The sequence below is a fragment of the Jaculus jaculus genome, chromosome 7 (genome assembly GCF_020740685.1).
Source record: "Jaculus jaculus isolate mJacJac1 chromosome 7, mJacJac1.mat.Y.cur, whole genome shotgun sequence".
NCBI classification, from domain to species: domain Eukaryota; kingdom Metazoa; phylum Chordata; class Mammalia; order Rodentia; family Dipodidae; genus Jaculus; species Jaculus jaculus.
Genome location: NC_059108.1, coordinates 65,569,608 through 65,583,295, shown reverse-complemented (window position 1 = coordinate 65,583,295; position 13,688 = coordinate 65,569,608). Strand labels below are relative to the sequence as shown.

At 44.8% G+C, this 13,688-nt stretch overlaps 1 protein-coding gene across 1 annotated transcript in view; it reads left to right on the top strand.

The window, feature by feature from the left end:
- Positions 1–2,160: 2,160 nt before the first annotated feature.
- The window catches only part of Ankrd6 (ankyrin repeat domain 6), a 234,434-nt gene continuing 222,906 nt past the window's right edge, over positions 2,161–13,688 (top strand). The window contains exon 1 of the mRNA XM_004663640.2: positions 2,161–2,267. The gene's annotated coding sequence lies outside the window, so the exon portion shown is untranslated. The remainder of the gene's footprint in view (positions 2,268–13,688) is intronic.

Genomic DNA, 13,688 nt, shown 5'->3' with positions numbered 1-13,688 from the left:
TGGGCTATTAAGGCTTATGGTGCAGGCTATTTACAGAAACCAAATAAGTGGTTCACTTCATTACTCATTTCCCATCCTTGAGGGCTATCTCATGCCCTTTTTACCTAGTTTTATATTAGGAGCAGGCTCTGATATAATGAGAAGAGGGATTCTTAACTTGCTTTCAACAGAGAGTAAAGCCTGGAGTTTGAGGTATGCAGGGGACCGCTTAAGCGCCCTTTGGAGCGTGATAGTATTTCTGGGCTTCTGAATTCTTGGGCCTTTCAACATCAACACTCATGTAAAGCCGGACACAAAAAGTTCTTCCTGCTTTGGTGTTTCTCTGTCCTGGTGAGAGACTCTGGTATGTTTTGTCTTTTCTTTCTGTAGCTCAGTTCTCCAGTTTACCCTAGTCTATGCTGTCTAGGTTGCTCTTTTAGGTTCTGAAGAAGCAGGTGTAAGGCAAAAAGAAAAAAGAGGTTGTTGTATAAGAAATTCCTCTGAATTTGAACCAGTCCCTCCTGAAGGGAAGAGTGAGTCTTCGAAGAGGTCAAGAAGTCTTGAAGAGCTGATTCTTAAAAGATCACAGGACCATCCCTCAAGGCTATAGGAATACAACAACTGTTGAACGGTAGGTTTTGACTAATGTTAATTAGCAATTGAAACATTGCCTCCTGGGTAGAGGAAGGAAGCTCAGAAGACACAGGAAGTCTAGTCTAGGGAAAAGGTACAGTACCCCCAAAGGGAAAACAATGGGTGGGGGTAAGACTCTGAGCTGCCTGCCAGTCTTGCAGTGTTCTTGAGACTGACCAGTCCAGCTCCCAGCAGGTTGTGCAGCTGGAGACAATGAAGTTTCACTTCAGTACTGGTGTCTTCGCCTATTTAGGGGTCTTGGTCTTTGGGGGCTTTTTTTTTTTTGAAGCAGCTGCCTTTGAATCAACCCATTGTACCTCTAAGCAACCCCTCACCCTGCTTAGTAAGTAATCCCAATAAATTCATTGGTTTGCAATTGTACTTTGGTCTGTTGTCTGAGCTCTAGCTGGGACGATTTAGACGTCTGTTTATGTCCCCCCACCTCATTAGATTTTTATTAAGGTGTGACCAGAACAAGCAGGTGAGGTTGCTCCTCAGTCTGTTGTGCCAAGACCCCTGACCAGGAGCCAAGGCCCTCAGTCACCCAGGAGTCACCCAGAGAACCACCACAGAAGCCCAGACACTCGAATGCAAAAGCAACAGGTTTCTTTATTGCAAGCCTAGGCCTGGGCTCCATCCCCACAGTCCCGCACAGCGGTAGTGAGGGAGAGAGCCCCTTTCTTTTGGGGGAAGGGGTTCATATAGGAATTCGAACAAAAAAGTAGTTCTGATTGGCTTGGAGTTTCAGCGGGCAAAGTTGGGGGCAGGAGCTAGGGGCACTCCAGGCAGATGAAGTCATCTCTATTGTCCTTGAAGGGGAGATTCCTCAGTTTCTTATGTAAGCAGGTGGTGGGAGGCCAGAGCCGTGCTGCCGCTCCCCCCCTCCCCCCCTCAGTGGAGTGTTTCTGCAATGTCGTTGGAGATTCCTCAGAAATGTTAGGGGGAAAGGCAGCAATTAAGCAAGCAAAGTTTACAGAAGCAAAAGGTCAGCACATTGGCCAGCTAGTTCTCTAAGCCAGGCCTGGGCCTTTTTTTTTTTCTTAACTTAAAATGGTTATATTTGGTCTCTCAAGTCTTGCCTGGCAAAGTCCATTTGTAACAAACATTCCTTTTTCTACTCTAGCTTCCTTAGTGACTGGGATCATTTGCTCATATTCACTTGAAACCTGTGGTTCCAGAGTCCTGTAATACCTCTTGGCTACTAGTAGAGGGTTTTTCCTCAGTCCTCTTCCACCAAATGAGTTGGCAACCCCAGTGCGGGAAAACCTCCCGCATTTCAGACCGCCCTTTCCTCTGGAGTATTCCCGCATCTCTACAGTCCAGGGACCTCCGGAGCTCTGAGCCGGGCCTTGGGAGTCGCTCTCCCGGCTGTGGTCCCAGGTCGGCCGCTGAGGGGCGCTGTGGCCCTGTGGGGGAGCCGCTCTCCCGTGGCCGGCGAGACCTGTGGAGGAGCGTGGCGGGCGGAGCGGGCTCTGCACAGCGCGGCCTCGGCCTCTGGGAACAGCGAGTGGCGGCCGAGCGTGCGGGCGGAGGCGCGGAGCTGGGCGGCCCGAGGCTGGGGCCGCGAAGCCAGCGGAAGTTTGATCGCCCGTCTCCCTCGCCCCCGACCCACGGCCGACCTATCTCTGAGGTGCAGACGTCGGCGCGGGAGCCAGGTACTGGGCGGCCCCACCGGGTGCCTTCGTGCCCTTAGTCACCTCGGACCGGTGTGGAGGCTGCGGCCGGGGTAGTCGTCCTTGGCATGGCTGGACCCGCTGGTGCGCGGTGCCCGGGTCCTGCGTTCTCGGGAAAGCCGGGACGGGCTGTCTCCCTGGCTACCTCCGTTTTCGCTTTGCCTCAGTCGTCTCTGTCCTTCGAATGTGGCACTTAGGTCTAGCTGCTGCTGGTGGAGAACTTTTCTGGGTTCGCCCACCACCGCACCCCGTTCATTGAGCCCCGGGAGCTCCGAGGAACTGGAGTGTGCGCGTCGGGCCGAGGGCCTGCCGGCCATCCCCGGCTCCAGGCCTCGGTCGGCGGGAGGGGCTTGGTGTGTCACGGCTGGGCCCCAGGACCCGAGGGGTCGAGCCCCCGCGGGAGCCTCCGACCTGCGGTGCTAACTAGCCACACCTCCCGGGGCGGAGGAGGTGATGGTGTTGTCTGGATTGGGTCTGGCCTTCACTTGACCCTTGGCTTGGGAATTTAACGGTGGCACTTCTGGTAGATTTGGGACACAGGAGGGGAAGTGAAACATGATTTGCTTGTCACTAATGTTTTCTTTGCTGGGCGTGGTGGTGCACACCTTTAATCCCAGAAGTGGGGAGACTGAGATAGGAGGATCACCAACAGTCTGAGGCCAGCCTGGGACTGCAGAGTGAGTTCCAGGGTTAGATTGAGCTAGAGTGAAACCCTACCTCGAAAAAACAAGAATCTTGGGGCTGGAGAGATGGTTCCGAGGTTAAAGGTTAAAAATCTTGCTTGGGCTGGAGAGATGGATTACTGGTTAAACCACTTGCCTGCGAAGCCTAAGGACCAAGGTTCGATTCCCCGGTTATCAGGCCTGGAGCTAGTTTGCAGTGGCTGGAGGCCCTGCCATGCCATTCATATTTTCTCTCTCTCCCTCTTCCCCCTTCCCTCCCTCCCTCCCCCTTTCCCTCTCCCTCTCTCTGTCTCCCCCTCTCCCTCTGCCTCCTCCCATCCCCCTCCCTCCCTCCCTCCTCCCATCCCCCTCCCTCCCTCCCTCCTCCCATCCCCCTCCCTCCCTCCCTCCTCCCATCCCCTTCCCTCCTCCCTCCCATCCCCTTCCCTCCTCCCATCCCTCCCTCCCTCCCCCTTTACTCCCCCTCCTCCTTACCCCCCCCCTCCCTCCCTCCCTCCCTCCCTCTCTCTCATGATTTTACTTAGGAGGCACCACATCTAGAGTAGTCAAATTTTTTATTTTATTTATTTATTTATTTGGTTTTTTGATGTAGGGCCTCACTCTGGTCCAGGCTGACCTGGAATTAACTCTGTAGTCTCAGGGTGGCCTTGACCTCATGGCGATCCTCCTACCTCTGCCTCCCAAGTGCTGGGATTAAAGGCCACCAGCCCGGCTTATTTTATTTATTTTTTATTTATTTGAGAGCGACAGACACAGAGAGAAAGACAGATAGAGGGAGAGAGAGAATGGCTAACGTGGGACCTGGGGAACTGAGCCTCGAACGGGGTCCTTAGGCTTCACAGGCAAGCGCTTAACCGCTAAGCCATCTCTCCAGCCCCTAGAGTAGTCAAATTTATAGAAACAGAAAGCAGTGGTGGTTTACCAGCGAATGGGGGGGAGGACACAATAAAAAGTTATATATTATTTTTGTAACTTCTTTATGAATCTACTATTATTTTGAAATAAGATTTTAAAGAGTTAAAAAAAATATGTTTACAATGCCCTGCTACTAGACTGTACCAAGGCTCCCAGGTCAGAGATGATGCAAATGGTCAGATAACTGGGGATGTCACTCCACCCACTTTCTCATTCTCAGAGGGAAGAGAAGGATGATACAGGCACATTCTCACTTGAAGTTATTTACTTGTGGGTTCCCATTAAGATAGTAAACTATACATGCTCTAACAATGCCTTGAATTATATTTCAGTATTTGAGTAATGCTCATAAGTATATTTGAGGGGGAAGAAATTCCATATCTTATCTCAGATAATCAAAAGTTTCCTAGCTCAGGAAGGGTTATGTTGGGTTGGCTCAGTAGTTAAAGGTGTTTGTTTACAAAGTCTGATAGCCCAAGTTTGATCCCTAATGAAGCCAGATGCACCAAGTGGCTCAGGCATCTGGAGTTCCTTTGCAGTGGCAAGAGGCTCTAGCACACTCATTCTCATTTTTCTCTCTCTCATAGTCCTTGCAAATAAATAAAAACCATTTTTAAAAGGTTATTTTATTTTTATTATTTTTGTTTGTTTATGTATTTATTATTTATTAAGACAGGGTCTCATGTGGCTCAGGCTGGTCTCAAACCTTGACCTTCTGGTCCTCCTGTCTCCACTTACCAACTATTGAGGTAATTTTACTCAGAGCCTGGGGCCTGAAAACACTGGGCCTCCAGATCCAGAAGTCCCACAATGAACCATTGTGTCACCTATGGAGCCACTCATTCTGTGCAGAATTTGGCCTCACAGCTGCCACATCTCTGCCTGCCTTCCTCAAGCTCCAGAGAAATATGATACCAATAATAATATGTGAGGCACACAGCTATGGAAATCATGAAGATGGCACTAATGACTGAATCCTTACCACCAGTGCTGGGAATTGAACCAGGGCCTCCATGCATGCTAGGCAAGAATGCTTTTTCTGAGCTGTAGCCCTAGCCCCTAAAATTAAGTAACTTCTGCCTCAAGGAGGTAAAATTTAACTTTGAACCTTATCTGCTGGTTTATAATGCTTTAGACATATTGTATGTCATATAGTGTATTCTACCTTTAGTATCCAGTGGTTTAGGCCAGCTATAGTATTTACATTAAAAATATTTTATTGGAAAGAGAGAGAGAGGCAAGGGGGGGATGGGTGTGCCAAGGCCTCCAGCCACTGTAAATGAAATCCAGATGTATGTGCCACCTTGTGTGCCTGGTTTATATGGGTACTGGGGAATTGAACTTGGGTCCTTAGGCTTTGCAGGCAAGTGCCTTAACTGCCAAGCCATCTTTCCAGCTCTAGTATCTATACATATTTTAAAAATACTTTATTTTTATTTTTATTTGACAGAGAGAAGGAGGGAGGGAGAGAGAATGGGCACTCCAGGCCTCCAGCTACTGCAAACGAACTCCAGACGTATGCGCTCCCTTGTACATTTGGCTTATGTGGGTCCTGGGGAATTGAACCTGGGTTCTTTGGTGTTGCAGACAAACGCCTTCACTGCTGAGCCATCCCTACAGCCCTAGTATCTATATCTTGTTAGAAAGGATGTTAAATACTAGTTAGCATTTATCTAACACATCAAGTGTTCAGTTACTGTTACTTGTTTTACTTACCCAACTGGAAAAAAATGATAACTTGTAAGCTTTTGTTACACATGATTTCTCAAAATTTGCATTCATCTTAGAAACCCTTTAATAAATCATAGTTAAACTCTTCTTCCTATGCATACATGATGCTATGGCATGTTATGCTTAGGAAAGCTTTCTTTTTTAAAAAAAATTTATTTACTTAATTTTTTTGACAGAGAGAGAGAATGAATGGGCATGCTAGGGCCTCCAGCTGCTGCAAATGAACTCTAGATGTGTGTGCCCCTTTGTGCATCTGGCTAATGAGGGTCCCAGGGAATCAAACCTGGGTCCTTTGGCTTTGCAGACAAATGCCTTAATTGCTAAGCCCATCCCTCCAGCCCTTAGAAAAGCTTTCTTAAATCTCAATTGCTTAACCCAGTGAACATTTATTACTAGGTCACATAAAATCCAAGTTGATTATTTCAAGTTGGGCAACTCTCCTGGGTAGTAATTTTCTTTTTTCTTTGAGGTTTGCTGTAGCCCAGCCTGACCAGGAACTCAGCGATCCTTCTACCTCAGCTTCCCAAGTGCTGAGATTAAAGGCATGTACCACCATGCCTGGCCTGGGTAGCTCTTAACATTAGTTAGGGATGAAGATCTGTTACCTTTTGTCACATTACTGTCTTTAACCTGTGGACTCCATAGTCATTATGCAGATGAGAGACTTTTCCTACCGGCTGTGTGACCTCACCTAGATTCAAGGAGGCCCTAGGCAGCTATTCTGAGAAAAAGTCATTTATTTTGAGAACAGGATAGAACCCTTTTGTCTTTGGGTAAACAACCACAAGCTAGTCTTCAGTCTGGGGGCTGGAGCAGGAGAATTAACTTAGTGTTAGGCTGGGCAATGGAGTTGAGAACCTGTCTTAATAAAACCACAAAATAAAAAACTAAAATAATCTTTTTACTGATAAATCAGTTGTAAACTGCTTTCATATAATTTACTTTACAAATAGACACACCCACATTATGTTTTCATAGTGTAGGGTGTGGATGAGACCTTCATCAAAGAAGTAATTGGCCGGGTGTAGTGGTGAACGCCTTTAATCCCAGCACTCAGGAGGCAGAGGTAGGAGAATTACCATGAGTTCGAGGCCACCCTGAGACTACATAGTGAATTCCAGGTCAGCCTGGGCTAGAGTGAGACCCTACCTTGAAAAACCAAAAAAAGAAAAAGAAAACAAAACAAACAAACAAGAAAAAAAGAAATAACTGTGTCATAATTGCTCTATGAGCAAACAAAATGGGATGAAACCATCTAGATAGGTTCAAACATTTATTAGGGAATGATGTATATTTAATTTATATATTTACCTAGTTGTAGAAATTGTACAATTGAGAAAAATGGAACAGAGGGAGACCATCAAAGGACAAGAACATAAAAGTCTTCATGGTTTCATAAATGTTATTATAAGACTTATTGAAGGGTGGTGTGGAATGTATTACACAATCACACAAAATATGTGTTGTTCTTATTTATTTGCTCTTATGAGAAACTAAAGTTGGAAAATTTGTTTCTTTGAAGTAGTACATTTATGCCAAATAGATCAGCATTTGACAGTACACACGGGACAGACTGAGAGGCTAAAAGAAGATCAGATGAAAAATCCCAGTGGCTAAATAGTCATGGAGAAAATTTAGTGAAATTTAGCAATTAATGGTTGGGATCCAGTGTTCTACCAAAGAAAAAGATTTAAATAAAATTTGACATCTTTAAAAAAAATATTTATTTGTTTGTTTATTTGAGAGAGCGAGAGAAGGAAAGAGGGAGGGAGAGAGAAAAAAATGGGTGTGCCAGGACCTTCAGCCACTGCAAATGAACTCCAGATGCATACTCCATCTTGTGCATGTGGCTTACGTGGGTCCTGGGGAATCAAACCAAGGTCCTTTAGCTTTGCAGGCAAACGCCTTAACTGCTAAGCCATCTCTCCAGCCCCCAATTTTGGCATCTTTTTAAAAACTGTTTTTGGGTTTTGGAGTCAGGGCCTCACTCTAGCCCAAGCAGAACTGGAGCTCACTCTGTAGCCCAGGCTGGTCTCAGACTTGAGGCAATCCTCCTTTCTCAGCCTCTCTAGTGCTGAGACTAAAGCTATGAGCCACCACATGTCTTTTTTATATTAATTTTTATTGTATGTTAATAGTAACAGGTTGTTTTCTTTTATCCCCTTACCCCAGCTCCTGTTACACTGGAGACCCTCAGTGGGGTTATGATATTCACTGTCAGGTCATGAAGGCCTCAGTCAGTCCCTGTGGGGTATCTGGGGACTATGCCTCAGGATATTCCTACCTACTCTGTGGCTCTTTACAATCTTTCCGCAGCCTCTTCTGTAATCTTCCCTGGTCCATAGGAGGCCTGTTGGCAGTCTAATTTAATGTTGACTTTAGCCTCTGGATTTCTGTTTTGATAGGGTTTGATTGGTCACCGTGTTTGTCACCATCAACCTGGGGCTTATTGCCAGGCTAGCAGTAAGAACAGTGTGTATGTTGTCACTTCCTCTGCAGTTTTTCCTGGGCCATAGCAGAGGTGGTAGAGGTGGCACGTCTCATGGCTAACTTCTTATCTTATCTAGGGATCTTGGTTCTCTCTTTTCTCTGCCATCTGTAAAATAAAACAAATTCTATAAACAAGAGTGAGAACAGCTTGAGTTAAAGGGGATATGCAAATCAGAATTTTTTATTTTTATTTTTTTGTGTGTGTGCAAGCCCACTCTTCCAGAGAGCAGTGGGGACTTTAATCTAGAGTCTATGAGTTTCCTGAAAATGGGATTCTGACTTGGTTTCCAGTACAGATAGCAGTTCTCTCCCACTGAGTGGACCTCATGTCCAATCAGAGGTATGTCACTGTTGGACAAGTGTGTACTTCTTGATCAGCTGGTTGATTTTGTAGTCTTCAGGGTCCTTTGCTTATTCATGCTGTTGGTGACCATTTTCCTCCCGTGGCTCCCATAGGGCTTTCCAGCACTATGAGGACTAGCCAGTGGAAGCTAGTTTCCCTTTTGGTTCCAGCATGGAATTGCAATGGCTAGTGACTACAGCCAATGGTGTCTTCAGCAATAGGGTCTTACCTTTTTTTGGGGGGGTGGGTAGGGTCTTACTCTAGCTATAGACTGACCTGAACTTCACTATGTAGTCAGTCTCAGGTTAGCCTCAAACCCATAGTGATCCTCTTAGCTCTGCTTCATGCCCAGCTGGGTTTTACCTTTTAGCTCTGGCAGGTAATCAAGTGTTTTGGCAATGGTCCGTATTGTTTTGGGAACCTCACTGGGTATTCCTGGCCTCTGTGGGGGGCAACCTCATTCTGGGCCTGGGGATTTATCAGCCAGAGTCTATGATTTTTAAAGTTAAGTTTTTTTCTACTTTCTGTCTGGACTGTTCCCCACCCCTTTATTGTTGGTTATATTTTGTAGAATGGTAGCCAGAATGAAGTTTTCTATGGGCCTGATTTATGTTGTCTTAACTTTTGTGTAATTAAACTCCCCACCCATCCCTACCCCTACCACTCTAAGCTCCCCCACCACCAATGTGCTTTTCCTCTCCTAACCTGTCATAACTCCTCCTCTCCTCTCACCTTATTTTCTTCTCTCTCCTGGTCTCATTTTAGTCCACATGTCTTTATTTTAAAATATTTTATTTAGCTGGCATGGTGGCGCATGTCTTTAATCCCAGCACTGGGGAGGCAGAGGAAGGAGGATCGCTGTGAATTCAAGGCCAACCTGAGACTGACTACATAGTGAAAAGTAAAAGTAAACCACATTTATTTATTTGAGAAAGAGAGAGAGAAAGACAGAGAAAAAGAGGTAGATAACAGAGAATGAATAAGAACACACCAGGGCCTTCTACCACTACTACTGCTTGTGAACTTCAGATGCATGGGCCATTTTGTTCAATGTGTTTATGTGGGCACTGGGGAATCAAACCCAGGTCATCATCAAACTTTGCAAGCATGTACCACTGGGCCATCTCTCCTGCACCATAGTATATTGTCTTTGAGATGAGATCTTTTGCTGTGCTGCTAAGATTGGCCTCAAGCTTCAGCCTTCTGAGTAGCTTGGGATACAGGTATGTATCACTGTGCCCAGCTAATTTATCTTTTTTATTTTTGGTGTTTTTTGGTAGGGTCTTGCTGTAGCCCAGGCTGCCCTGGAATTCACTATGTAGTGTCAAAGTGGCCTTGAACTCATGGCGATTCTTCTATCTCTGCCTCCCGAGTGCTGGGATTAAAGGTGTGCACCACCATGCCTGGCCTTTAATTAATTACTTAATTTATTTATTTTTGGTTTTTCAAGGTAGGATATCACTCTAACCCAGGGTGACCTGGACTTTATGTGCGCCACCACGCCACACCTGGCCTTTAATTTATTTTAAAAAAGATTTTATTTTTATTTATTTATTTATTTGACAGAGAAAGAGGGAGGGGGAGAGAGAGAGAGAGAGAAGGGGTGCGCCAGGCCATCCAGCCACTGTAAACAAACTCCAGACACGTGCGCCCCTTTGTGCAGCTGGCTAACATGGGTCCTGGAGAATTAAACCTGGGTCCTCTGGCTTTGCAGGCAAATGCCTTAATCGTTAAACCATCCCTCCAGCCCAATTTATTGTTTTCTAAAAATATATTTATTTGTGTGTGTAATCATCCATGTGTACTTGTGGCAGTCAGAGAACAACTTCAAGGTGTCTGTGGCCTACCCACCTTGATGCATGGTCTCTTGTTGTTGCAGATGAACTACCAAACTGCAAAAGAAGGCTAGTTTAGCTGACCTACCCATTTTGGATTCTTCTTGCTCTACCTCCCATTGGCCCAGGCAAGATGAACTCAAAGGTGCATGAACCACTGCTTTGCAAGCAGGTGCCTTTAACCATCTCCTTAGCCCCTTATCTTTTTTTAAATATTTATTTATTTTATTTGAGAGGAGGTTGGAGGGAGAGAGGCAGATAGAGAATGGGCATGCCAGGGCCTCTTAGTCACTACAAAGAAATTTCAGATGCATGAGTCACTTTGTGCATCTGGGTTATGTGGGTACTGGGGAATTGAACCTCAGTCCTTAGGCTTTGCTAGCAAGTGCCTTTGCTAAGTCATTCCAGCTCTATTGTTATTTTTGTTGTTGTTGTTGTTCTGTTTTTTGAGATACTGTATTCCTGGTTGGCCTAGACCTCATTATGTAGAACAAGCTGGCCTCAAACATGTGACCATTATCCTACTTCTGCCTTCCAATTGTTGGAACTGCAGGCACACACTATCATGTTGGGCTACTTTTTCTTTTATTAAGTTCTAGTTAAAAAACAAAAGTTGTGAAGACAAGTGTGGTGCACGCCTGCAATACCAGTATTTGGGATGCAGAGGCAGAAAATTCAGAGTTCCAGGTCAGTATGGGCTACATAGGTAGACTGTATCCAAAAAAAAAACCCTTACCTCATAGTGCCTTTCTCTTGTGCGCACGTGCGCATTCTGTCTCTCTACATACATACATACATACATACCATACACACACACACACACACACACACACACACACACACACACACACACACAATCTAATAGTACTTCCAAGTCAGGTTCTCTCTTTGTGCCTCTGTTTCTAACCTAAATAGAAAAAGCTATCTTACTCCTGTTTCTCCTTTCCCACCATGATGAAACTTCCCCTTAAAGCTGTAAGCTAGAAATAAACCCTTTATTTCCATAGGCTGCTTCTGGTTTAGTGTTTTGTCTCAGAAACAAGAAGGTACCAACTACAGCATATTTCTTAATAGTGTTAAAGAAAGATATGTTCTGAGTGAAACCTAAGTAAAGAGAAGGCATGCCATACTTGATGGATTTCTGTATTTTAAAAACAACATTTAAGGCTATTAGGGTATTTAAGCGAGGGAGAAAACATTATGCTGTAATGCTAAATCTAGAAGGAAAGTCCAAATACTGATTGTAAGCTTCTCAGATATAATCAGTCCACAACAGAGCCCCCTGATCCAAAGAATAAGTGGCATTAAGGCTGAATGAACCGTTGTGCTAGAATCAGGGATGCAAACTCTCAATGTTTTCTGTAAAGCCTAATCCCTTCACCTGAAAAATAATTTTTTTGAGGCTACACTCATTTCAGTTTCCTTACTTTCCCCGATTTGTGGTAGCATTAAGTAATGTGTCTGCAAATCCTGGCTTTCCACATTCAAACCTGGCTGAATTACCTGGCTTGTAAATGGAGATGCCTTTTATAGGAAGTCTCTTTCATGAAAGCCTGGCAGACTTTAAAACAGAGGAGAGCAGAGCAGGCCACTAGCAAAGGCTAGGTTCTAATTTCATGTCTGAGGGCAGCCTTTGTACCCTCTGTCAAGCACCTCTTCCTGCTTCTATGGTTGGGCTTTTCTTTTTTTCCTTAGAAAGGTAACCAATGGCCTGATGGTTCAGATGGATCCCTTGCTCCCATAGATTTGAGTCACAATGATATTATTTTGTTTAACCAACCACCATCCTGGTCAGGACATAGCACTTTGTCAGTCATCCATAAGCCCCTCCTTGTGTCCCATTCTAGTCATAACCACCCTTCTGCCTACAACAGGAAATGCAGGTACTTACTTTGCATGGTACTGTGGTACTATAAAAATCTTAGTGTGTGTGGAAACTCAGGTAGCTACTTTAATACCAAATAGGGAAAATTGTTCTTATTCTGAGGCATTTAAACTTTTCTATAGAGGCATTAAAAGCCCTTTTACTGTCATAAGAGTATTTTTAAAAAATATTTATTTATTGAGAGAGAGGCAGGAAGAGAGAGGAAAAGGCAGGTAGAGAATGGGCACAGCAGGGCCTCCAGGCACTGCAGATGAACTCCAGACACATGCACCATCTTGTGCATTTGGCTTACCTGGGCACAGGGGACTTGAACCTGGGTCCTTAGGCTTTGCAGTCAAGCACTTTAACTGCTAAACCATTGAGAAATTCTGTCTTTAACATGGATAATGAACCCAACCATTTACTTCTGAGGATTTTTTGTAACTGGGTGCCTTTTCCACATCTTCCACATCTTCCAGAGTGAGGATGATGAAGGAAAAAAAAAGGAAAAGGACAGTGTTCCTCCTTTATAAAATGATCTTCCTCTGTCTTAAGACTCTGAAATCCTGAAATTTCAATCACTTAATATGGCTATTTTCCCTCCATTAATTGTTCTGAGTCTTAAAGGGCACTTTCATATATCAGTTTTTTGTTGTGGTGACAAAATATCTGAAAGAAGCAACTTAAAAGGAGGAAAGGTTTGTTTTGGTTCCTGTTTTCAGAGTTTCAGTCTGGTTTCTTGGTCCATTGCTTTTGCCTTATGGTGATATATGAGTGTCACAGAAATGGGGTTGAGGAAACCTGTTTACTTTATGGCAGCCAAGAAAGAAGATGTTGTAGTTGCCTTCTCATTGCTTGGACAAAGCACCCTACCAAAAGTAACTGATAGGAGGAAAGGCTGTTATTTTGGTTTATAGTCTCGAGGGGAACGTCCATGATAAAAGCAGAAAGTGTCTATGAACAGAGAGACTGGACATCTCTGCCACAGCAGGTAGAGAGTGAGCCAGACTCTGGCAGGGAAGCTGGCTATAACACCTCAAAACCCACCCAACAGTACCCTTCTCCAACAAGGCTCCACCTCCCACATTACCATCAGCTGGGAACCAAACATTCTGAACACATGAGTTTATGGGGGACAACTGATTCAAACAACCACAGAAGGGGATCACCTAGGGTCCCAGTATTCTCTTCAAGAACATGTCTCCAAATCACTGTATTCCCTTTCACTAGCTCAATCTCTGTCTTTTAAAAAACATTTTATTTATTTATTTATTTGAGAGAGAGAAAGAGGGAGAGAGAGAGAATGGGCGCACCAGGGCCTCCAGCCATTGCAAATGAACCCCAGATGCATGCACCCTCTTGTGCATCTGGCTTACGTGGCTCATGGAGAGTTGAACCAGGATCCTTTGGATTGCAGGCAAATGCCTTAATAGCTAAGCCATCTCTTCAGCTCCTCCATCTCTCTTTTTAAATATGTGTGTGTGAGAGAGAATGGGTTCACTTGCCATGGCAAATTAACTCCAGATTTATTTACCACTTTGT